The sequence below is a fragment of the Ursus arctos genome, unplaced genomic scaffold (genome assembly GCF_023065955.2).
Source record: "Ursus arctos isolate Adak ecotype North America unplaced genomic scaffold, UrsArc2.0 scaffold_11, whole genome shotgun sequence".
NCBI classification, from domain to species: Eukaryota; Metazoa; Chordata; class Mammalia; order Carnivora; family Ursidae; genus Ursus; species Ursus arctos.
The window spans coordinates 20871048-20894429 of NW_026622775.1; the positions used below are offsets into that span (position 1 = coordinate 20871048).

At 39.0% G+C, this 23382-nt stretch overlaps 1 protein-coding gene across 2 annotated transcripts in view; it reads left to right on the top strand.

The window, feature by feature from the left end:
• The window catches only part of JADE1 (jade family PHD finger 1), a 506990-nt gene that overhangs the window by 2276 nt on the left and 481332 nt on the right, over window positions 1-23382 (top strand). Inside the window, exons 2-3 of one of the 2 annotated variants that reach the window (XM_057310064.1) lie at window positions 2168-2275; window positions 2859-2992. The exons of the other annotated variant lie outside the window; for it this stretch is intronic. The gene's annotated coding sequence lies outside the window, so the exon portion shown is untranslated. The remainder of the gene's footprint in view (window positions 1-2167; window positions 2276-2858; window positions 2993-23382) is intronic. 2 annotated transcript variants of the gene reach the window in all.

The following is a 23382-nucleotide window of genomic DNA, read 5'->3' on the forward strand; positions in this document are numbered from 1 at the left end:
TTGCACCCCCCCCCTTTTTTTTTTCAGTTCTCTGAGCAACTTTTTCTAAGCCTCCTGAACTGGTCTAGAAGGAAGTTCTCCCCCTGCCCCCCACCAGGATACTTCTGCTTTGAATACTGTAATTTTCTGACTGATGGCTTGCTCTGTCTTTCCCTTCTTCATTCCACCTGAAGGGACTAGTCTTGTATACTGATTTCCTTTACTCAGGCACCCTATCACCCGCTGCCAGTGGTGCTCAGCTATTTAAAGGAAACAACCCAGAAATCTCAGTTGGCAGTCACAGGTCTCCGTAAATCCACAAATGGCTTCCTTCTGCAGCAAACCAATCTACTTTACACATAACTTTTATTACATTGATGTGTTTCCCTTTACCTCGTCGCTGTTCTCCCAATTGCTAAATTTATCTCCCACTTCAAGACTTTATTCTGTTTCCTCACTGAGAGTGCCCTTCTTCTCCTTTCCAACCATCCAAATTCTATTATTTTTCATTTCCTTCTCTAATTCTACCTCTGTCTGAGGCCTATGACTGTATCAGCTCACATTGATCTCTGAATTTCTACAAATTCCTTGCCTATACCATCCATTTTGTTTTATGTTCTCCTTGACTGTTCTGTTCTTGAAACTCTCCTTTGGATCCCTAGATGTCTCCTTTGGCCTCTGTAGATGTTTCTTTTCCGAGTCTTTTCCACCTTCCTTTTCTTCCTTATATCCATCCCTACGTTGCCCAGAGGTCATCTACAAGCATCTATCATTATCTATGTTCTTGTTATTCTTTTTTTTCTTGACATTTTATCTACTTAGTGATTTACTTGTCTTCTCTATGGAGGATGTACCTCTCCATCCCTGCCCTTTCTCTGGGAGATAATAGTACTAGCCACCAAATATTTCCTTTTCTTTTCCCACACACATAGTAGACTTGCATTTCCCTACTCTTTTGAACTCAGTGTGGCCGGTGAAATGTGATTAGAAGTAGTCTGTGTCACTTCCAAGTAAAAGCTTTAAGAATGCACAATTTCTTTTCTTTTCTTTTTTTCTTAAAGATTTTATTTTATTTATTTACTTGACAGAGAGAGAGCCAGCCAGTGAGAGAGGGAACACAAGCAGGGGGAGTGGGAGAGGAGGAAGCAGGCTCCCAGTGGAGGAGCCTGATGTGGGGCTCGATCCCAGGACTCTGGGATCACGCCCTGAGCCAAAGGCAGACGCTTAACGACTGAGCCACCCAGGCGCCCCAAGAATGCACAATTTCTTACGCCCTCTTTCCTTTTGGTACAGTAAGGAAATGTTTTAGTTATCTATTGCTGCACAGCAAACCACCCCAAATCTTAACGACTTAAAACAGTAACCGTTTTTACTATTGCTGATGGTTTTGTGGATTGAATGGGCTCATGGGCAGTTGTCTAATCTTGTTTGGGATCTCATGTTGTTCCAGCCAGGTATTTGCTGGGGCTGGAATAGTTAGGAGGCTTGCCTGGTATGCAAGAATGGCCAAGCTTTTCTTCTTCCCATTGTTATCCCAGGGCCTTGCTTCACGTGGTTTCTCCAGCAGAGTATCCTGATTTCTTACATGGTGGTTCAGAACTCTCTGAAGTGCAAAAGCTTCCAGGTCTTGTAAGTGTTAGGCCTAGAAATAACACATTCTGTTGGTTAAAGTGTTCACGGGGCCAGCTCAGTTTCAAAGGGTGGAGGAATAAACTCCACCTCTTGAGGAAGATTGGGGAGAAAAGTGACAAAGAATTTGTGACCTTCTTGAATTTGTCACCTCAACAATGTTTCAGATGGTAGCTGCTTCTGTCAATGAGGGTCCTAGAGTCAGGACAAAGTGTAAAAGAGCCTCAGCAAATATACACAGTTGTATGCATGAGAAATACATCTCTTCTGTTCTAAACCACTGAGATACTTGGAGTTGTTTGCTAGCAAACAAAGCCTAATCTACACTAATACAAAAATTGGTACTGGAAGAGGACACTACTGCAGCAAAAACCTAAAATATGTGACATATGCATATACATGAATGTTACAAATGTTAGTGGTTGGTCGTTAGGCAGCATCCATCTTTGATTCACTTATGAATCTCCCAGCAAGTCTAGCTCAGAAATTTGTGCTCGATAAATATTTCTTAAATAAGAGAGTCTATTTATTATAATTCTGTTCTATTTCTTTATTTTAGGGGAAAACACTTCTTTCCCATATCAGATGTTTCTTGAAGTGTGAAGTGGGTGCCACTATCATAACTCTCAATACTCTATTCCAGTGCTACTAGCAAGTTTCCTGATGTGTAAGTTTGGCGTGTGCAGCCCACCTTCTTCCTCTCCCCTGTCCCATAGGAGTCAGGCCTCCCACAGAAGGTGTACTTTCTGCTCTGCTACATCATACTATAAGTTTCACAGGCGCCTGCCCATGCCACGGGATGTTTGGGGTAAGCTTAACAAGATAGGCCGTTTGGGGGAGGAGGAGCTTCAGTTTTGGGAGCTAAAGTTCACTGCCAGGGAGTGACAAAACCTGTTGTTTGAACTTTAATTCACAAGATGATGAAAGTTCAGTGTTGGACATTAATAATTTTAGATTTAATAGGAATTTGGGCTATAACTTAGAAGAACAAGATCATTTAATATCTGAACTTTTCGTTTCTCCCTGGAAAATTCATATTGGGGAGGGTCATAATCAAATTGAGCACATCTTTTTGGTTTTTAATTTTTAGAGTAATTTTATGTTATCATTTGATCTTCTTTTAGAACCCCTGTTAATGTTGAAAAAGGGGAACATAATTTGAGATGGAATAGAATAGATTGTCAATTATAGCCTTGGGTACAGAACAGCATTGGAATTGATTTAGTGATACGGTGTTCTGACCCATTCAGGGCATTCTGGGAACAAAATCTACACTTTTCCAGTGACCCCAGGAGATCCCACAAAAGAGGTGAACATTGTATTGGAGAAGTGACCTTATGAAGGTGGGAGCAGGACTTCTCTGACTGCTGACTTCTTACCCAAGGTGAATAACCGTATTCCAAGTTGATCTCAGTGGGTAAGCTGAAGGGGTTAAGGCAACGGTCTTCATATATTTTGCTGACATACCCCCCGTTTATATGTCAATTTTTAAGTTGACATATAAAATTTTTTTGCCCTAAGTTTAGTTGCAAAAGGTGTAATTTCTGATTAAATACGAATATTTTTAAATAAAAAGGGTTAAAATATGCTTAATGAAATTAAATTCCATAGAAATTGAATACTCACCATCATTCATTTTTATAGAAATTTACATTATTTTTTCTCTTTGAGTTTGTATTTTCATTCTACTTCCCCACAAAAGTTTTAAAAATATATTTTATGTTCAAATATATTTTATTGCTTACCTTATCATTCTTTTCTGCAATAAAGGTTTGTTTATAATTTAAACACTTTTCTATTACCAAAAGGTTCTAAGTGTCAAAAACTTCTTTTGGATTGAATTATTATTACAATTATTAGTAGTACATAATTGATCATAACTACATTATAAATTTTTATATGTTACTAAAGAGAACTAAAATTTTATTGGAAATATGCCTCAATGAAATGCTTGGAGCCCCTCCCACCATTAGTTCATGAATGTGATTTTTTGCTAGGAGACAGAATAAGAAAAGACAGAAAAAAACAGACTAGGACTATTAGGTACAGGGCTTACTAAAAACGATTAATTTTTAAATGCATTATTTACAATAGAAAACAGTATATCTAAATCTACATAAAAGGTAGGGATGGATAATGAGGTGAGATGGTTAACAAGTGACAATGAACAGTAGTGTGAGTAAATGAATATTGATTCACTGTTTTCAATAATCATTCGGTGAAAATTAATGAAAATATTTTCTCCTATGAGTCTGTATAATTGCTCAAGAAAATATAGAACATTGACTTACCTCTGATATATGTTTCTTTTACATGTAACTTTGATCTGATGATGGAAATTTGGAATTTTTTAACATCCTTTTCCTTGAAATCATCTGAAATATGTAACTGAGACATAGAACGAGACTTTACATTAAGTTCTTTCTCATTACTGAGTAGGTGTGCCTTGTAGCTGACTGGTATTTACCAGAATGTTTTCCACAAATCATCCATACTTGAATTCTGAGATAGATATATGAAATCTTCCTGTGAGTTTGCTACCTAGTTGAAGTAGGGCTCAACCTCCTTCAGTATTTCTCTTGGCTATCTCAGCAGTGTTTTTTGGCATCATCAGGGAATGGAGGAGGAAATGGCATTGGACAAAAATGATCATAACTCCTGCCATCCCACTCTGCAATGTAGATAAAACTCAGAACACCCCAGGGGTGCCTGAGTAGCTCAGTCAGTTGAGTGTCTGACTCTTGGGTCTAGCTCAGGTTATGATCTCAGGGTCATGAGATCAAGCCCTGCGTCAGGTTCAGCGTGGAGTCTACTTGGGATTCTCTGCCTCTCCCTCTGCCCTTCCCCTGTGCATGCTCTCTGTCTCTCAAATAAATAAATAAATAAATAAGTAAAATCTTTAAAAGAAAAACTCAGAACACCCCAACACAGACCAAAATACCCAATTTCTAGCACCATGCTTCTCTCTTAACAGAGTATCTGTAAGATAAGGAAGATCAGGAAATCCTCCTATAGGTTTATCATGCCTCAATTAAATTAAATATTGACATCGATATTAGAATTATTCTTTTGTGTGATGACTCCGAGACTTTTTGTACATGGGAACATTTGCCATGGTAAGACCTGGGATGAGTGAGAGGATGCTTGTTTTTTATAAGTGGGAAAAGAATAATTTTTAAAGGGAGTTGGAAAAACAGAATTGTTGTGACGTTTCAACCTCAGTCACGTTTTGGGCAGCTTTTAAGGAAAGTTTTAGAAAAGAGTAGTTTTTAGGAAAAAACTAAACAGCAGTTTAGGAAAAAACAGCAGTTTTAGGAAAGAGTAGGTAAAAGTTGAATAAATGGAATTGATTTCCTAAAAATTACCTGTGTTCTCCTTGGAAAGTAATTTAGAATCCCATGGTAGACTGATTGCAGTTTGGAGACTACTAAGGTTAAGACAATAAAATTATGTGGGCAATGTAGTATAGTTGCAGGGGATTCTATTAATGTTCTTGGCCTCTTGGGTCTCTTGGCGTCTTCTCCATTGGCAAGATGCTGGATGGTGAGAAACTGGGTGAGAAAGTTCAGCCCCTTGGCCAGCCTCACTCTTGTGAGGCTGCCATCAGGAATCATGCCTTCTTTTTTTTTTTTTTTTAAGATTTTTTATTTATTTATTCAACAGAGATAGAGACAGCCAGTGAGAGAGGGAACACAAGCAGGGGGAGTGGGAGAGGAAGAAGCAGGCTCATAGCGGAGGAGCCTGATGTGGGGCTCGATCCCACAACATCGGGATCACGCCCTGAGCTGAAGGCAGACGCTTAACCGCTGTGCCACCCAGGCGCCCCAGGAATCATGCCTTCTGGTCTGTTTCTTTATACTGCAGATTTTACAGGGACAAGTCTTTGAAATGGGTGGAGGGGAGAGTCTCTATTGTCCTGCTCCGCTAGTCTGTGACTCAGTGGTATGTATGCCTGGTCCCAGGGTTCAGTGTTGGGAGGCCCATTGGTGCTGCCTTTTTCCAAGCATCAGCTTTATCAGTAAGAGTGATAGTTCTCAGCTGTCTGCCTCTTTTACCTGTTTTTCAGTTGGTTCACAACTTGGTGGGAAGAGGGGTATGGTTTATTGTGTCCCCTAAATACTCTCCATCCATAACAGTGCTTTGACTATTAACACACTAAATATGTACTGTGAATTTTTGTAAGTTCTTTTACCCAGGAAGTTACATTCAATCCTGCTTGCTTTTTTCCTAATAATATTTTATATATATCTTAAAGATTCGTGCATAGTAATAAGTGTAGTTTGTTTTCAAAATGTTGTTTTCTAAGAGACTATCACTGGGCAATATATAAAACATTAGAGGAGTTAAGTTCAGGAGAAAAAGAATCTTTCTGTAGACGTAAACAGTTCTTTAAGACATACTATCTTCTGAGTTTCACAGAAGGTGAATGAATACCTTAGGGGGTTAACTAAGGAAATCAGGCTTGCCATTCTGTTTCTTCCTGTACTATAATTTACCTGGCCTCCTAAGCCGTGGTTTTAACATCCATAAGACAATGATATAAAGTATGGCCATAATATGAGAAAAAAAGATTATAAAGCAAAATAAGGAAGTGATAATCAATAGAAGCTCTGGGCATAAAGATCTCTAATATTTCAAGGAAATGACACTTTATAAAGAGACACAAGCCTATGTTCTTTTTTTTTTTTTTTTTAAAGATTTTATTTATTTATTTGACAGAGACAGCCAGAGAGAGAGGGAACACAAGCAGGGGGAGTGGGAGAGGAAGAAGCAGGCTCCCAGTGGAGGAGCCTGATGTGGGGCTCGATCCCAGAATGCCAGGATCACGCCCTGAGCCGAAGGCAGATGCTTAACCGCTGTGCCACCCAGGCACCCCCAAGTCTATGTTCTATAAGCACTTGGGTCTTAGAAAATGAGCTATGTTCTAGATTGCAAAAAAATAAATAAATAAAAATCAGAAGCTTAAAAGCTTTAGTTTAACACAAAATAAACTTCTTGAATTCTGTACAATAAATCGGTGTGGGTAATTCAAATATTGTCATATGCTGCAGAAATTTTTGTTATAGTATTGAAAGGAAGTTCTCCAGCAGAACATTGATTTTTAAAAGCAAACAGGTGCAGGAATTTCTTTTTAATGATTATTTATTTTTAAGAGAGAGACAGACAGAAAGAGGGAGAACAAGCATAAGTCGGGGGAGGGACAGAGGGAGAAGCAGAGTCCCCACTGAGCAGGGACCCTGATGCAGGACTCGATCCCAGGGCCCTGGGTTCATGACCTGAGCTGAAGGCAGATGCTTAATGGACTGACCCACCCAGGCACCCTGGATGCAGGAATTTCTGACAAGAAGAGCCAAAAGATCACAGTTTTGATTTTTTTCCTCTTGCCTCCAACATCTAATTTAACATCAAATCTTATTGACTCTGTCTCCAAAATATTATCCCAACCCTGACCAACCACTTTTCACCAGGTCTGCTGCTACTATGCTTGTACAAGCTTATCAGTTGCTCTGATTTGGACCAGGACAAGAGCCTCTTGTTCACTCTTGCCTTCTTAGAGTTCATTCTTTGTCATTAGCCATTTAACAACAATATAAATCAGATCTATCACTTCCCTACCTATACTTCACTAATGTCTTTCTTTTGCATTAAAATAAAATCCAAACTCCTTATCATGGCCTATATGATCTATTCTATAGCTACCCTCTGGTTGCTCTCATATCATCTTGTTCATTATGCTTCAGCCGTACTGATTTTCTATCTTTGTTTGAATATTCTAAGCTCATTCCTATCTCAGAGATTTTGCATTTGTTCTTCTTTAGACCTAGAATCCTCTGCCCCCAGATTTTCTAATGCCTGACTGAGTATTCTCATCACTCAAGACTCAGCTCAAATATTCACGCCTCAGAGAAGCCTTACCCTGAGGAGTAAGGTAATATGTCTAAGGAGCTCTCCCTCCCTCTCCCTCAACTTTAATCATTTCTTATCCTGCTTAATTTTCTTTATAGCATTTAGCATTACCTGAAATTATCTTATTTTTACATGTTTATTACCTGTCCCTTTGCTAACCCCCAGTAGAATGTGATTCTATGATGGTAGAGCTTGTTTATCCTATTTCCTGCTCTATTGTCATAGCTTAGAATGAAGGTTGCCATGCGGTGGGAGTTATTAAATATTTGCTGAATGAGTGAATGAATCAAGGTCCAGATGTAACCAAGAAAGTCCTTCCCAAAGGCGTTCAATGTAGTAATTTGCCATAGTTTAGACTTGTCGCCCTTCATCTTAAATGCTCAGACATCTGCTTTTGCCAACATGTGGAGGTTTTTCTCTAGGGCAGAACTTAAATTAACCAAGATACAGGATTGACATATAAAATCCCTATGCCAATTTGTTAGTTTTCATTGAGCAATATGACTGTCACATGGACCCAGTCTTGCACTGATATGACCTGTTGAGGATTCTCTGCCTATGGGCTAACACATATAAGACAGGAAATTAAAGCAGAAACTTTTTGGGAAAACATGGAATACAAGAAAGGGGATTATATGGTTTGTATAGTTAAAGATATCCATTTGTTCATTTATTTATTTATTTATATTTTTTATTTATAGATCTCTGATTATGTTTTGTGCTCTGTGCTAGGTACCGAAGAATGAGCAAGGAATAGTATCAAGTACCAGTCCTTATGGATTTCCAGTCTAATTGGCAAGGCAGGGAATAAATGGACAGTTACGAATAAATGTCAAAAGTATTCTTTTTAGGTTAGTTCCAGGGTGATATGGGAGGACCTAGAAGGGAAACTTAGCCTTGGGAGACTGAAGTGAGTTTCTCAGAAAATGGGGTGTTTTAGCTGAGCTCTGAGGAGTTAGCCAGGCAGAACAAGAATGGCATGGGGAAAAGGCACTGCTGGCAGAAGCTGCAGCCTTAGCAAAGGTCTTAGAACCTGGAGAAAGCAGAGCTTTCTAAAAACTCCCAAGTATTTCACTGTGGCTGAAGTAGAGTTTGAGTTTGGAGTAGGGTGGGGTGAGAAGGCTGGTGATAATACCCACGGACTTAGGTTTGGACTTTATCCTGATAAGGAGTAAAAGGGAGCCATAGAAAAGTTTGTGTTTTGGTGGAGGGGTGGAGTTCTCATCTTTCACATTGCCGGAGTACAGCCAATACTTTGCATTTCTTTTTTTTTTTTTTTTAAAGATTTTATTTATTCGACAGAGATAGAGACAACCAGCGAGAGAGGGAACACAAGCAGGGGGAGTGGGAGAGGAAGAAGCAGGCTCATAGCGGAAGAGCCTGATGTGGGGCTCGATCCCATAACGCCGGGATCACGCCCTGAGCCGAAGGCAGACGCTTAACCGCTGTGCCACCCAGGCGCCCCATACTTTGCATTTCTTACCACGAACATCTTGGTAAAGTCCACACTCCTTTTCCGTGAACACATGACCCTTCCTCTGGTCACCCTCAGCCTGATACCTGCTGCTCTCCATTGTGCATTCTGTACTCCAACCTGCCAAACATCTCAGTTTCCAGATTCACTCTCCAATCTTTAATTATGCTTTTGTAGCCTCCATTCCTGCTAGCACCCTCACCCACCCCACTTCCAACAAGTTATTGGATTATTCTTCCAAACTATAAAATCAATACATGTTCTTTGCAACAAGCCAAATGACACAGACATGTGCAAAGAAAAAGTTAAAATATTCTTCTGTCCTCTCACCACCAAACAAACATACATGTACAGTGTGCTTAAAATATTTTTATGCTCTAAATGTTCAATTATATTTAATAAATGCTATAAGATATTTTTAAAGATTTATTTATTTATTTTAGGGTGAGAGAAAGAGAGCAAGAGCATGAGTAGGGGTGTGGGGGCAGAGGGCGAGTATCTTTAAACAGACTTCCTGCTGAGTGCAGAGGCTGATGTGGGACTCTCTCCCATGACCCATGAGTTCATCACTTGAGCTGAAACCAAGGGTCGGATGCTCCATTGACTGAGTCACCCAGGAGCCCCAGTGCTCTAAAATACTTTTGATTAAAATAGATCTATGTTATAAAATGTGTACAGTTCTCACCCCAACCCCCCAAAAAGTGTGGACATCATTCCAGTATGTGCTAGATGCCAGGTCCTATGCTTTATCTTATTTACTCCACAACTACCGTATGAGATAGGTACTGTTATCCCCAGTGGGTAGATGAGGAACTGAGATGTGATTAATTTGTCCTCAGTTGCACAGCTAGTGATTGTAGGAGCAGCAATTTGAACTTGAGCAATGTGGCTCTTGAGTCCACAGTGCTAGCCACTGCCTTTTACTACCTCCCAAATAATGCTATTTTTATTCTTTTTAATAACTACACAATATTTATATGGATATTCAGAATTTATTTGGTCATCCCCCTACTGGTGAATGTTGAAGTTTTTTTCCCCCCACTACTTAAAATGTTTCAAATTGTAATTCTCCAAAGTGGGATTTGAGGTTAGAAGTCTCATTTATTCATTCATTCATTTTAAAACAAAATCCAAACAAAACTCACCATCAAGGTAACTGTGAGTGCCTTTAAATCATGACTTTTTAATTATATAAAGGTTTTAAATAAGGAGTATTTCATTGTTATGTACATTGTTAAGACTTTAAATTTTGACAAGCTGAACTTAGCTGAGCTACCTGTAAAATATAGCTTAGCTAATCATTTATACTTCCATCCAGAAATGCATATCACCGTACCCCAATTATCAAAGTGAATACACTAGTTATTTGCTAGCTTACTTTGTTTTGGAAACAAACGTGTCCAGTCTTACTCAATAATTATATAACATATTTCAACACTTCAAAAAGCAGTGACTGGGACTAGTATTCAGCATGGGGATTTATTCAGAGGTTGTTCCTTTTATGGATTTTTTCTCCTGACTATACCTTCAGCTTACATCTTTGTCATTATCTCACATAGCACAAAGTACTCCCTAAATGACAGTTGATAAGTAAGTTATTATTATTATTATTTTAAATACATTTATTTTTCTTGCATTGAATGTTCTTCCCCTATGGAGAGCAACCTTGAAGATTTTATTTTCATTTAGCTTTGTGTATGTCTCCAAATAAGAAAATTAAATCCTATTGTTTTCATAAATGACTATCATCAATTCTGAATTACTTTCTTATTGATTAAAGACTAAACCAGATAGAAGTGCTAAAGGGCATAGCCATGGCTTGCTTTGATATTTTAGAAAATATTGGTCATCAACTAATACTGCATCTTAGCAGATATCTTCCTTCCCACCTCAGACAATAAGTTTGAAATGGCACAAGTAAAAAATATACATCAGTATCATCAATTTATTTCAAAACTTCAGACGTCTTCACCATGAATGACATTATGAGCTACATTTTTTTAACGTAGAGGCTACCATGGGAAAACAACTCTGAGAGGGTTTTGTTATCTAAATTTATTTTAATATTGAACATTTTTTACATTATCTGAGCTTGTGCACTGAAGATGCAAGACAGGGCTGGAACTAGGGCAGTGAGGCACTAATTTCATACTCAGAATTTAAGAGGGTACCAAATAACTCTGTAATCAAGGTATATCATATTTTAGTGCAATATTTTTTAAATAATAATTGAGCCAAAAATGTCAAAAATTCAAGTTAAGATCAAAAGAGATCTACATTCTGGCATAGTGGGAGACTGTTCTCTGACTACAGGGTGAAAAAATAAGTGGGGAAAGAATCTTGCTGTTTTCTTACTTGGTTTAAAGACAAAATAAGTCTAAACTTAATACCCCCAGATCATAGCATCATTAGATTAGCATTATTTAAGTCATTATGGTAACTTTAATTGAAACCATTATCTTCTATCATCTATATTTACTGTATGTAACTTAAGTGTCATTATCTTACCTATGAATTTGTTGAAAGTATTACACCACTTGGAAAGCTGAATGGAGGTTTACAAAGAAATCCAGTTGACCCTTGAACAGCACGGGTTTGAACTGCATACGTCCACTTACACACGGATTTGGGGGCATACTTATTATTATTATGCACAGCCAAATTATGATTCAAGGATTATGTATGTAGCATTCTTATACCCCTAAGAAATGTAGGATGGTATCTGTCTCCCTGTACCCTTACTAGTCCTGATGTACTGATACTTTTAGTTTCTTAGGTTTTTTGTTTGTTTTTGGGCACTGTGATTGATAAAAATAGTGCTCTTTTATTTTGATATGTTTCCTGACTGCAGGTGAAGTTGAGAATTTTTCTGTATGTTTCTGAGATATTTGCATTTCCTGTTCCATAATCTGTCTATTCATCTCCTCCCCTGTGCATTTGTTGTTGTTGTTGTTGTTGTTGTTGTTGGTTGCTTGTCATTGATCATTTTTTTGGTGGGGGGATATTTATGGTAGTGGAAATATTAACCCTTTTTCCAACACGTGTTCAAATAGATTCTCCTCTTATACTCACTAGTCTTGTGTGTGTGTGTGTGTGTGTGTAAGTCATCCTTTACCTTATAGGAATGTTTAATTTTTTATGTGGTTAAATCTGTTGGTCTTTCCCTTCATGGCTTTTGGGCTTCCTAAAATTCACAAGTTTGAGGCATCTCTTTTCATTAAAGATTGAAATTGATAAGTTTTAGGCATCACTTTTCATTAAAGGCCAAGAGTCTTTGGAGAGTGCTTAATGGGCTTTGATAACTTTTGTCTCAGGCTCTTTTATTTTTGCTGCTACCTCCCTGTCTCCTTTTGAAGGATCTGTTCTTTTTAAAGATTTATTACATTCAAGCAAAGCCTTGCTGGCCTAGGAGTCATTTGTCACTTATTAAAGTGTGTTTGCATATCTTCGCTCTGATTCACTATGTGTTGATTCTCTGTTTCTCTCATTGTTTTAAGGAGCAATCACCATGTGGTCTTCTATTTTATGCTTTACGTTTTGGACCATATTCAGCCTCTTGAGTTCTTAAGCTTTTTAGAGGCAGTGTAGAGGGAAGACACGTCCTTGGTATAAGACCTGTGGATGGTGAAGTTAAATTGACAATGGGGAGGTCGTGGGCTTCAGAGTGAGTTTGATTCTGTCTTTGATGATAGCTGTATAATCCTGCGAGGTTGCTAAAAGCCTCAGAGCCCTTTTCCATTAAATGGAAGTGATAATAATACTACTCTGAGGCTATTTTTTGACAGTGCAAGAAAGGCCTCTAACAGTTAATTTAGATTTTTTTTTCTTTTTTGTCATATTTCAAGAATATTTTAATGAGGTCAAGTCTTCACAAATTACTTTGGTACCCCTTTTGGCAAAACAAACTCTTTCATTTGCTGTCAGCCCGTAAAAGAAGGATAAAATTTCTTGGCCTTAAAGACTGGAATCCTTTACAGAGCGTCTGGAATGAACTGCCTATATTTCATTATTGAAAAGAGAAACTTTTAAACTCTTAGTGGAAATTAAATTTGAGACCATTTTATACAAACCATGGTTTAGGACCAGAGATCCAAGATAGAGCATGTGTGAGTAGGGGATGGACACTAGGGAGAAGAGTCTGGCCTGCATTTTGATGGCTTTCAAAATGTGCACATAATTTGTTCCAAGCCTTCATTAAAGGGCTTCATAGAAAATAAAATTATAGGGATGCTAGGGTAGCTCAGTTTGTTAAGCATTTGACTCTTGATTTCAGCTCAGGTCATGATCTCAGGGTTGTGAGATCCAGCCCTGCACAGGGCTCTGCGCTGGGCATGGCGCCTGCTTAAGATTCTTTCTCTCCCTCTCCCTCTGCTCCTCCCTGTCCCCAAAAGAGAAAAAGTTACAAGGGACCTAGAGTCATCACCCATGTCTGTCCCCTACCCTCAAGCTGGTGATCACAAAACCAATTCGTGAGGGCAATTTGTTGAATCTCAGCTGATAGTATTCCTGAATAGTAACTCATTTTAGAGGATTTGGGGCTAAGTACAGGGGCTGAGAAGCTAAATAGAAGTGGGTCTCAGGAGAACTTAATGCCTCACCCAGTGTGATGTTCCTCTTTATTCTTTGCCTCCCACATCCGCATTTGAGGCAGCATAGACCTGCTCTGAGATCTGGATCGAATAAAGGGGATAGAGGACTGACTAAACCAGCTCCTAGCTTAAGAGTCTTACTGTCCTTCAGGCTCAGGCCTAGAAGAGTTCCAACTTAATGCAGGAAGTCAAAGCAACAAACATATTTGAATGCTGTGTTAAGACACTGTGGGATGGTGAGTGTGTATGTGTGAGAGAGACAGAGAGAGAAGGAGTAAGGGAGAGGGAGAAGTGGCTGTAGAAGGCAGGGTTCTTGCCCTCAAGTAGCAGAGGTTGCTAACAAATGTGTAGGAGGCCAGGCACGTTAAGTTAGTTAAGTGGTTTTGCATGTGTAAGAAAAACAACAGAGTAAGCATGGTGAATGACAACAGATACTTGTGTCACTGACAATAGGAGGTAGTGGGGGCTTTGGCAAACTGAAGTGTGCATCTCTATTCACCAGGAGCGGCCCATGCAATGATCTAGCACAGTAATTCTCAGAGTAGGATCCAGCAGCAATTAGAATTGCCTAGAAACTTGGACATGCAGGCTTTCACTGTATCCCAGACCTATGGAATCAGAAATTCTGAGAGTGGGTCCTGCATTCTATGTTTTAATAATCTCTCCGTGATTTTGATCCTCCCTAAAATTTGAGTGTTGCCTTATGGGAATTTGGACCCAGTGTTGCTAGATTTTTTTTAATTTTTCAAGAGATGCTAGAAAATTAAATTTTTATGGAACTCTACAGATTTTTAAATATTAAGAACTGTAGAGGGTATGTGTAATTTGAGGAGGAGCAGAGAGGTACCCATGTAGGCCACACTGAAGCCAAAGAAAGTACATCTGCGGCCTTGTGGTCTCCAGGCCTCCAGTTTCAACTTACAACATAAATCAAATATCGTGTTGACAATGAGTAACTGAAAATACTCTTGGACTAGAGGAATGACTCTGTTTGTGTTTGTGGGGTTGGGGGGAAAGAGATAGCGGGGCATTGGAGTCTGGCAGGAGGAGGCTTTTAAAAGCTCACAAATTCTGATACTTTGCTAGCCCAGATACTTCTGTACCTCCCTCCATGGTGAAAGTTGAAGCATTGCAAACCACTGTTTCTCTTGTAAGTCCATTGTGTCCCTCAGGTGTGCAACAAAGGGGAAAAGAAGCCTATGTCACAGGTCTAGAACACTCTGTGTGTTTTTCAAACTTTGTGGTTTTTAAATTGCTTTCACACCTGTCCTTTTATCACATCTGTCCATTAAACCTGTGCAACAGGTGTGACGGGTATTATCTCTTTTAGAGCTGCCCAAATAGGCTGAGTGAGGTTAAGTGATTTGCCTAAGGCTTCCAGTTTGTAAGGAGTAAACATGAGACTAGATACCTAATCCTGTAATTTCTAGAATTTTTCTCCCATACATAGTTTTATGTATTTACATGTTTTTGTTTATCGCTACCACCAGTAATTCTTAAAAAGATCTGACTTGGCTCACTTTATTATGGCTGGTGACTAGTTTTGCCATGTCCTATGACCAAGCCCCAGATAATCTCCTCCCTGCTGTTTCGGTGTGGTGCCTGGGGCTCCAGATCTTTTTGCCTCCTGTCAAAGCCAAATACCAGTCACCCCTCTTGGGACCCTTGACCATCACCAGCTCTACTCCTGGGCTCTTTCTGTTTGGAGTTTCTGGTTTCCCTCTTCTGGCCTGTCTTGCCACTCATGAAGCCTCATGGGGATACTCTGAGTCCAGATGTCCCTAGTACAGGTGGTAGGTGACATGGACATTGGTTGTCTGGAACTGGAATGAGCACCCTGACTCATTTTGTGTAGGCTGCTGAATAGCTGCCATAGCAGTGGCTTTCTGACACATGGCAAATCCGGATGATAAACAATGTACATTACTAGGGGAGCTAGAAGTTAGAATTCTTTAAGTATTCTCCCTAGTTTAGCTTAAAATGAAACAGTCATGCATCTGAATAACACTACCAGAAGAATTGTAGTAGTTTGTAATTTCTAGGATACATTAAATACTACTTTGCAGAATTCTCGAATATACAGGGTTTGTGTGGACATTATGACTGTCTTCCACACAGTCTTTTGAAGGAGGTGGGGGTTAGAGAAAGACACACACACAGAGAAATCTATAAACAGAGGCAGAGAGACATAGAGAGTCACAATGAGAGACAGAGAGACAAAGGGAGAGAGAGAAAGGTTAACTACCTAGACTATGAAAGTCCTGCTGTGGGTATTTGTAAGAGGAAATGGGGAAGATTCCTTTTGCTGCCACCTCACTTTTGCCAGGATTGGCTTCGTTACAGTTTTTTAATCAGGGCTAGCAGGTCCCCAGTGGGAAGGGTGTATTTTAGCCTTATCTTGGATGCTTCCTTACTTTACTTGACTTAATTCAAAACTACACACAGCTTAGTGTGTAGCTTGTACCATTTCCTTTGCCTATAATAAAAGTTTTATTTAAAGTCCCCATAACCATTTTTGCTGTTTCTCTACAGAAAGAATAATCAAATGAGAATTGTAAACATTTTGAGCCACTTTTACTTGACAAAACGGTTCTTCTGAGCCAGACCTCTGTCTTTCTCTCGCTGAAACTTAGGGGTAGGAGACCTAGACTTTTAGAGGAGGACTAATTCTTGTGCATTATCACATATTGCTCAAGGTCCTTTTAAAATACGTTTTTTACTTCTTAAATTTTCATTAGATGTAATGGTAAAACCCAATTACTATCCTCAAAATAAGAACATCAAACTTCAAACCAAAATATAAGAAGAGAAATTTCTTATTGATTCCAGCTTAAGTCTTTTTAGTGAAAGTATTAAGCAGAAAAGTTGTCATATGGGAAAGTCAAGTAAAAAAAAGCCATCTTTGATTTTAGTACAGATTTCAAACATCATATTTTTAAACTGTGGGAGAGTTGTGTTTTCCCATTGGCCTGGACTCAGCACCTGTCTTTCTTTTGCTCAGTTACACCTCCGTTAACAAATGATCTGGAAGCAAAATCCCTTAGTCAGCTGTGGTCAAACAAGAAAATCCTCATGAGGTATGCCAGACAGGAAAGCATGAGCTCAGCCAAGTCTGCCTGAGAATAGCTTCATCAAGGACCCTCAGGCAGCAACATCTGTCTGTCTGTCTGCGCTCAGCTGCAGTGCTGCAGGCTGCAAGTCCTCACAGTTTCTCTTTGGGGTCTCTATCTTTTTCTTTCTCTGCTGTTTCCCTCTCTTGGCCATGATTCTCCCCACCATCACAGGGTTGGTCTCTAGCCCTTCCCTCTTATATCAGTTGTTTTCACTCATTGTCAGGCCCCCAGACTCTCCTTTCTGAAGCCTGGGATCCTGTTTGTGATGATTCTTCCCGTCCCATCTTTAGGCACTCTCCCTTCCTCCCTCTGGATCAAAACATAAAAGGATCACGAGGTCCAGATAGGATGGTTTCAGCTGTACACTTCTGCCAGTAAGCCCTATTCTGGGGAGCAGGTACATAGGACTAACTACAGTGTACTTTCTGGAGGCCCAGGTGCTTCATCCTCAGGCAGCGAAGACGGCAGCAAAGACACAGGCCACCTGTATGCAGTGAATTTCCACGTAGCACGTCCTGCCCACTCCTCTGTCTTGTGTCACTACTCCCTTGACTTTAACCTCCCCCTTCCCTCTGCCTTAGAAACTTCTGTTGCATATTTTATGTTTTCAGAATGTTTGGTGCTATTTTAGTAAACATTTAATTCTGTTTTCATACTGTATAAAATACTTTTTCAGAAATTGAGAAAAGACTCTCTTCTCCATGCTTGGGGTGCCTGGGTGGCTCAGTTGGTTAAGTGTCTGACCCTTCTTTTTTTAAAAGATTTTTTTTGTAGTTATTTGAGAGAGAGAGAAAGAGAGAGAGCACCTGTGCATGCACGCAGGCAGGGGGAGGGCAAAGGGGGAGAGACAGAGAATCTCGAGGAGATGCTGCGCTGAGTGCGGAGCCAGACGCGGGGCTTAGTCTCACTACTCCAAGATCATGACCTGAGTTGAAACCAAGAGTGGGACACTTAACCGACTGAACCATCCAGGATTCCCTAAGCATCAGACTCTTGATTTCGACTGAGGTCATGATCTCAGGGTCATGGGATTGAGCCCTGCAGTGGATTCCATGCTGAGCATGGAGCCTGCTTAAGATTCTCTCTCTCAGGGGCGCCTGGGTGGTTCAGTCATTAAGCGTCTGCCTTCGGCTCAGGGCATGATCCCAGAGTCCTGGGATCGAGCCTCATATCGGGCTCCTCTGCTGGGAGCCTGCTTCTTCCTCTCCCACTCCCCCTGCTTGTGTTCCCTCTCTCACTGGCTCAAATAAATAAATAAATAAATAAATAAATAAATAAAATCTTTAAAAAAAAAAGATTCTCCCTCTCCCTCTGCTCCTACCCTTCCCCCACTTGCTCATGCTGTCTCTCTCAAAGAAAAAAAAAAAAAAGACTCTCAATGCCTCTTATAGTTATTTCCATGTCAAAAATGAAGTTTATTACAAAGAAATGTGTTGATGGGCTGTAATATCTTCATTAATAGAAATAATTTTAATAAACTGACTCAGTTGTCATTAAGGAATATTTTAATTTGCTTTTTGACAAAATAGTGATGGGTAAATAGCAAGTAATACATTAACCATAGTTAATTCCTTATTTATTGCATCCATATTAAAATAAAAATAAAGGAAAATAATATAGAAAACTTCACTTATAATCCTACCAATCTACATTATTGCTGTTTTTATCTTCCTATGTTCCCTTCCAGACCCATACCATGTATTTGTGAAGCTGCTGGTTGGGACTCCTAATGTACTTCTATGGTATAGGAATTTTTATGAAAAATTGTATTCTGTTTGAGGATTATATTAAAAATAGCTCTCAGTATATCCACATTTTAACTAGCTTCATTAACTAGCTTTAGTCTATTATCTCAGAACTCTGGCTGTACCATTATAGTATTGAGATGCATTTATTTATTTATTTATTTATTTATTGGTGTTGGGGCATGACTTTACCACCAGTACATGGAAGAACAGCTGTGTGACACTAAGATTTTCATTGTATGTTTCACTATATGTAGTGAGTTTGTGGGTTTTCATCAGCCTTTATACATAAGAGTTAAAATCTGTCTTTATCTTGGATTCCTGTGGACATCATGGAAATTTTCTCTTCAAGGTAGGCAGTGGATTGGGCCTGAAGTAATAATCTACCCTCTCATATTCCCAATGCATATTCCCAAACTCAGGGGAGGAACACCACTGGCCTCTCCCTCTTCGTGGTTTTCTTTCTGAAATTGCGGATTTCAAAACTACAAAACTCATGTTTACAAAACTTGCTTGATTTCAAAAATCATCTGAAGTTCAAAAACTAATGATGTACTATATGGTGACTAACATAACATAATAAAAAATTTTTAAAAAATCATCTGAAGTACAGTTTCCTGGGTCCTTTTCAGACCTTTTGAATCAAAATTCTGACAGATGCCTTATTTTAAATAGGCACCCCAGTAATTTTTACAAGCCAGACAGATCTAGGAAGCAGTCATTTATTTGAAGCTAGCTCATAACTGCTGGCTCGCACATTTGCTCAACCCACATTTAAAGAGAGGAGGCCAGCAATTCCATCCTTGGGAGACCAACAGCTGTGCAGGTCCTGTCCTTATTCCATTCCATATACGGCTGTTGTCATGGCTATATGAAATGTAGCACAGGAGAGAAGGCCAGTGTGGGAAGATAATCCCCTCCCCCATACACGCCCAGTGTCATCATATAGGACTACCACAGTAGTTGCATCATTTGCAACTTTAGAATTCTGTTCCTCACTGAAATTATAGTTATGTACATGATGGGATATGTACATGTGTGTGGGTTTAGAATTTTTCCTTATGCTTTTTTCATCTGGTTATTGGGTTATTTTAAATTCAGTTTATACACTGAAAAATTGCTCCTCTATTAATCTCAGTGCTATTAATTTGAAAGTTAAGCAGAGTTTATGCAATCTGGTCATTGCTTGGATCTGGAGTAGTATTCCCTGAAGTAGGCTGGTCCCAAAGTTGGGAAATAATGGAGTTTTTTGAGTTTGCACTCATTTCCTGGGTCCTTCTCCTTGCCCCGGGGGATCAGGGCCTCCTGTTGTTCTTGAGCTGCCCATTCTATCTACTCCCCCCTCCTCAACTCCCTTCCCTGGCAGTGCCCCATGCTCCAAAATTATCTTTCCCTCCCTTTAAGTTCTTCTGAGTCAAAAGATAAAAATAGAATAACAACAATAAAGCATAATCCAGTAACTCTCATCCCCTTAGATTTGGCGATCTCAGCCAGCTGGTGGAAGGAAAGGAATGGATGAAATAAACTCATGCCATAGTGAGAATGATTGATTAGATGACTTACTACATTAACAAAGTTTCCCAAGGACATTTACATTTTGAGGCAATGCATTTTGTTTTGTTTTTTGACAGAGAGCATGAGCAAACATGAGCAGGGTGGGGGGAGGGTCAGAGGGAGAAAGAGAGAGAGAATGCCAAGCAGGCCCCATGCTTAGCATGGAGCCTGACACGGGGCTCGATGCTACAACCCAGAGATCATGACCTGAGCCAAAATCAGGAGTCAGACACTTAACTGACTGAGCTACCCAAGCACCCCTAAGACAATGCTTATTTAGCTAAAGGAATATGTTTCAAATATAGGCTATCAGCCACTTTTAAGGAGAAGGGTAATTTGAGGGCACAGGGATCTTTAAATCACACCATAAGGGCAATAGTTCACTTTGCTACCCAAGTTCATGCGTTGTCCTTGGAAACTTGTTGATATGGTATTCAGCCAGGAAGGGCAGGGAAACATGCTTGGGTTAGGCTAAAGGGCAAGTCCAGGTCTTTATCCCCACCCTCGTGGTGTCTCTCATCTCCAGCAGGGCACTACATGGGTGTACTCTGTGTAGGGTGGGTTGTTATGGAAACAAACAGATCACCTGCTAGTGCAGAGTCCACCCCAGCAGAAGGAGCCAGGAACGGCACAAATCTGCAGTCAGGGTCCTCATATTTTCATTATTTAAGGGTGTTGACTTGTGGACTAACTGGGTGTCAGTTATAGCCCTTTCACGTAGACAGGATCAAGAACCTTTGGCACAGACTGTTATCACTGTGTATAAAGGTTAAAAATTGATTGGAAGAAAATGTGGTACTTTATTCTCCCTCGTGTCAGTTGAAAGTTTAGTTTCTATATCTTTTTGTGTCACTGAAATAATAAACAACTAGCAAGCTTTTTTCTTCATTAAAGAATTCTGCATTAGGAAGTAAAAATCTTTTACAGAGTAAATGCAGAATGAGTAATAGCGCAAGCACATTGTACCCCTGGCCATAAGCCTAGATACAAAGCCAGTCATTCATCAGGCTGTGTGTTAGGACATATTATGCTTCCTGCTGTCCTTGGGTCCTTGGGTATCATGACTGCTTGGTGATTTTCATTGATGGAATAGACCTACAGAAACAAGGCTGGAGGTGGCTGTCTTGAATTTTAGTTTTTCCTTCTCCCCCACTCATTTAATAATTCCCATGTTAAGTAAAAATCTGAAACGTTGGTAACAGAACTTTGATAGGCCTGATTTCCATCTGCAAGGTGTACCATTTGAATGATACTGAAGAAACCTTTGTGGTTCAAGAGCAATGATTTTTCTGAGCACCTTTGTATTTAATGTGGCGCTTTGAGTGACTTCTTTTGAGTTAGGGTGTTTAAATTACTTATTCTTCAACTATATTGGAAGAAGCAAGTGTAGATATTTTATTATGAAATAGTGAATAGTTTATCAGTAATAATGGATACTCCTGGGTGCCAGGCTCTGTTCTGTTTTATGTGTGTCATATCTAGTTCTCACAACAACCTTGTGAATGGTTGCTGCTTTTGTTGCTGTTTTTAGATAGGGAAACTGAAGCATGGGGAGATTGGGTGAATTCAGCAAGGTTCTACGCTGGCTAATGGTGCTACTGAGCAGTGGACCTGGGCAGCATTACTCCGCAGTGTTCGTGCTTAGCCACAGAACCATACTGACTCTTTAGCCATAACAACAAAAAAGCCTAGAATACACTACAACCTGGCAGGACAGGTCCCCTCTAGGATTATGAGAAGGGGGCCAGAGGGAACATTTGCTTTATCTATAATCATTTGAATTTCTATTTATAATGATAATATATTCATGTATTACTTAATATAATTGAAACTTCTTAGGTTAAAATTGTTAAAGTCCTAAGTCAGGTTATTAATTTCCATATTTCATTGCTACTTTAAAAAAATTGTGAATTAGACTCTCTGGTATGGAACTTAGAAACTGTGTTAAAGAGATCATTTAACACAGTCTCCTTGCTTTTCAGATGAGGAACCTGAGGTTATATGATGTTTAAACTCACAGAATTTGTTCGTGGCCGAGCAGGTCTGCTGACACATAATTTTGTGTGCTTTCTACTGAATTTTTGGGGATATATCTTATGTGGAATGAAACATACAGATCTTAAGTGAACAGTTTGAGTTTCAACAAATGCATGTATCCATGTAACTGATTTCAAAGCTGAGATATGCATCATTTCCATTACTCCTAAACTTTCCTTTGTGCTAGCAATCTCTTCGAAAACTTTACTCTTGTTCATTTGTATTAGTAAGAATTCAAGTGCTTATGCTTCGTATATATGCACACGTTTTATCGTTCTCAGCTTAGATACATCGTAGTGTGTATGTGTGTTGTATACTTCCTTGGTAGGTTTCCACAAGGTCCCATGTTCCTCTTATACTTTACAAACCAGTTCTTAATTGCTGAAATTGCTATTTGGTGTTCCTTGTTTACAGTCATTCACTCAAGTTGGTCTTTAGCCTGACATAATTATCATTACGTACACAATTTTTCTTTTTCTGGTGCTCAAGCTCTCGCAACACATTTATAGTTAAAGTACATATTTTTTCGTTTTTTAACTAAGCAGTTCCTATATTAATATCGTGGGAGTTCTGTAAGAATAAGACATATTTACTAAAACCCATGCATTTGAACATAAACAAGTTTGGTCTTCAGTGCTTTGTGTTAACTAGAAAAGTTTATTCTCCATTTGCTCTGCTCTATAGGCTTGGTGAATGGTGTGTGTGTCTGTGTGTCTGTCTGTCTGTGTCTCTGTCTGTCTGAGAGCTATTATCTGTTAATGGTACCATGTGCTGATGAGCAATTTTCAAAATTGACTCCATATTAAGGAGTATGGAAATGTCCTCTGGCATGAGTAGATATCAATCCATATAAGTTTGACATCTAAAACAGTATAGCTTTCTTTTTAGATCTTGTTCTACAGAATTATTCTAAAACCCCTAGGAAATTTTCCCAAAGGAAATAATTTCTATAGATATTGTCATAGGAGCAATATCAAAATTGTGAAAATTGAAAACAATAGAGTGTCCAATAGAAGAATGATTACATAATAAAGAACTATATAGTTATTAAAAATGATAGATATGTTGATACATGGAAATGTTTAAATAAGACAATATGAAGTGGAAAAGAAGATCCTAAAGTTTAGTGCTATATAAAATAGTAATTTATTCCTATGTAAAAATATGTATACCTTAATAGAAGTCGATTATGAAACGTCGTGCATGAAAATACTTTTGATTTTAATGTTTTATAGGATCTTTGCTCTAAAGCTTTTTATTTTGAAATTATTTTTTGCTAATGAAAAATATTTATTTTAATTCCAGTATAATTAATACAGTGTTATATTAGTTTCAGGTGTACAATGTAGTGATTC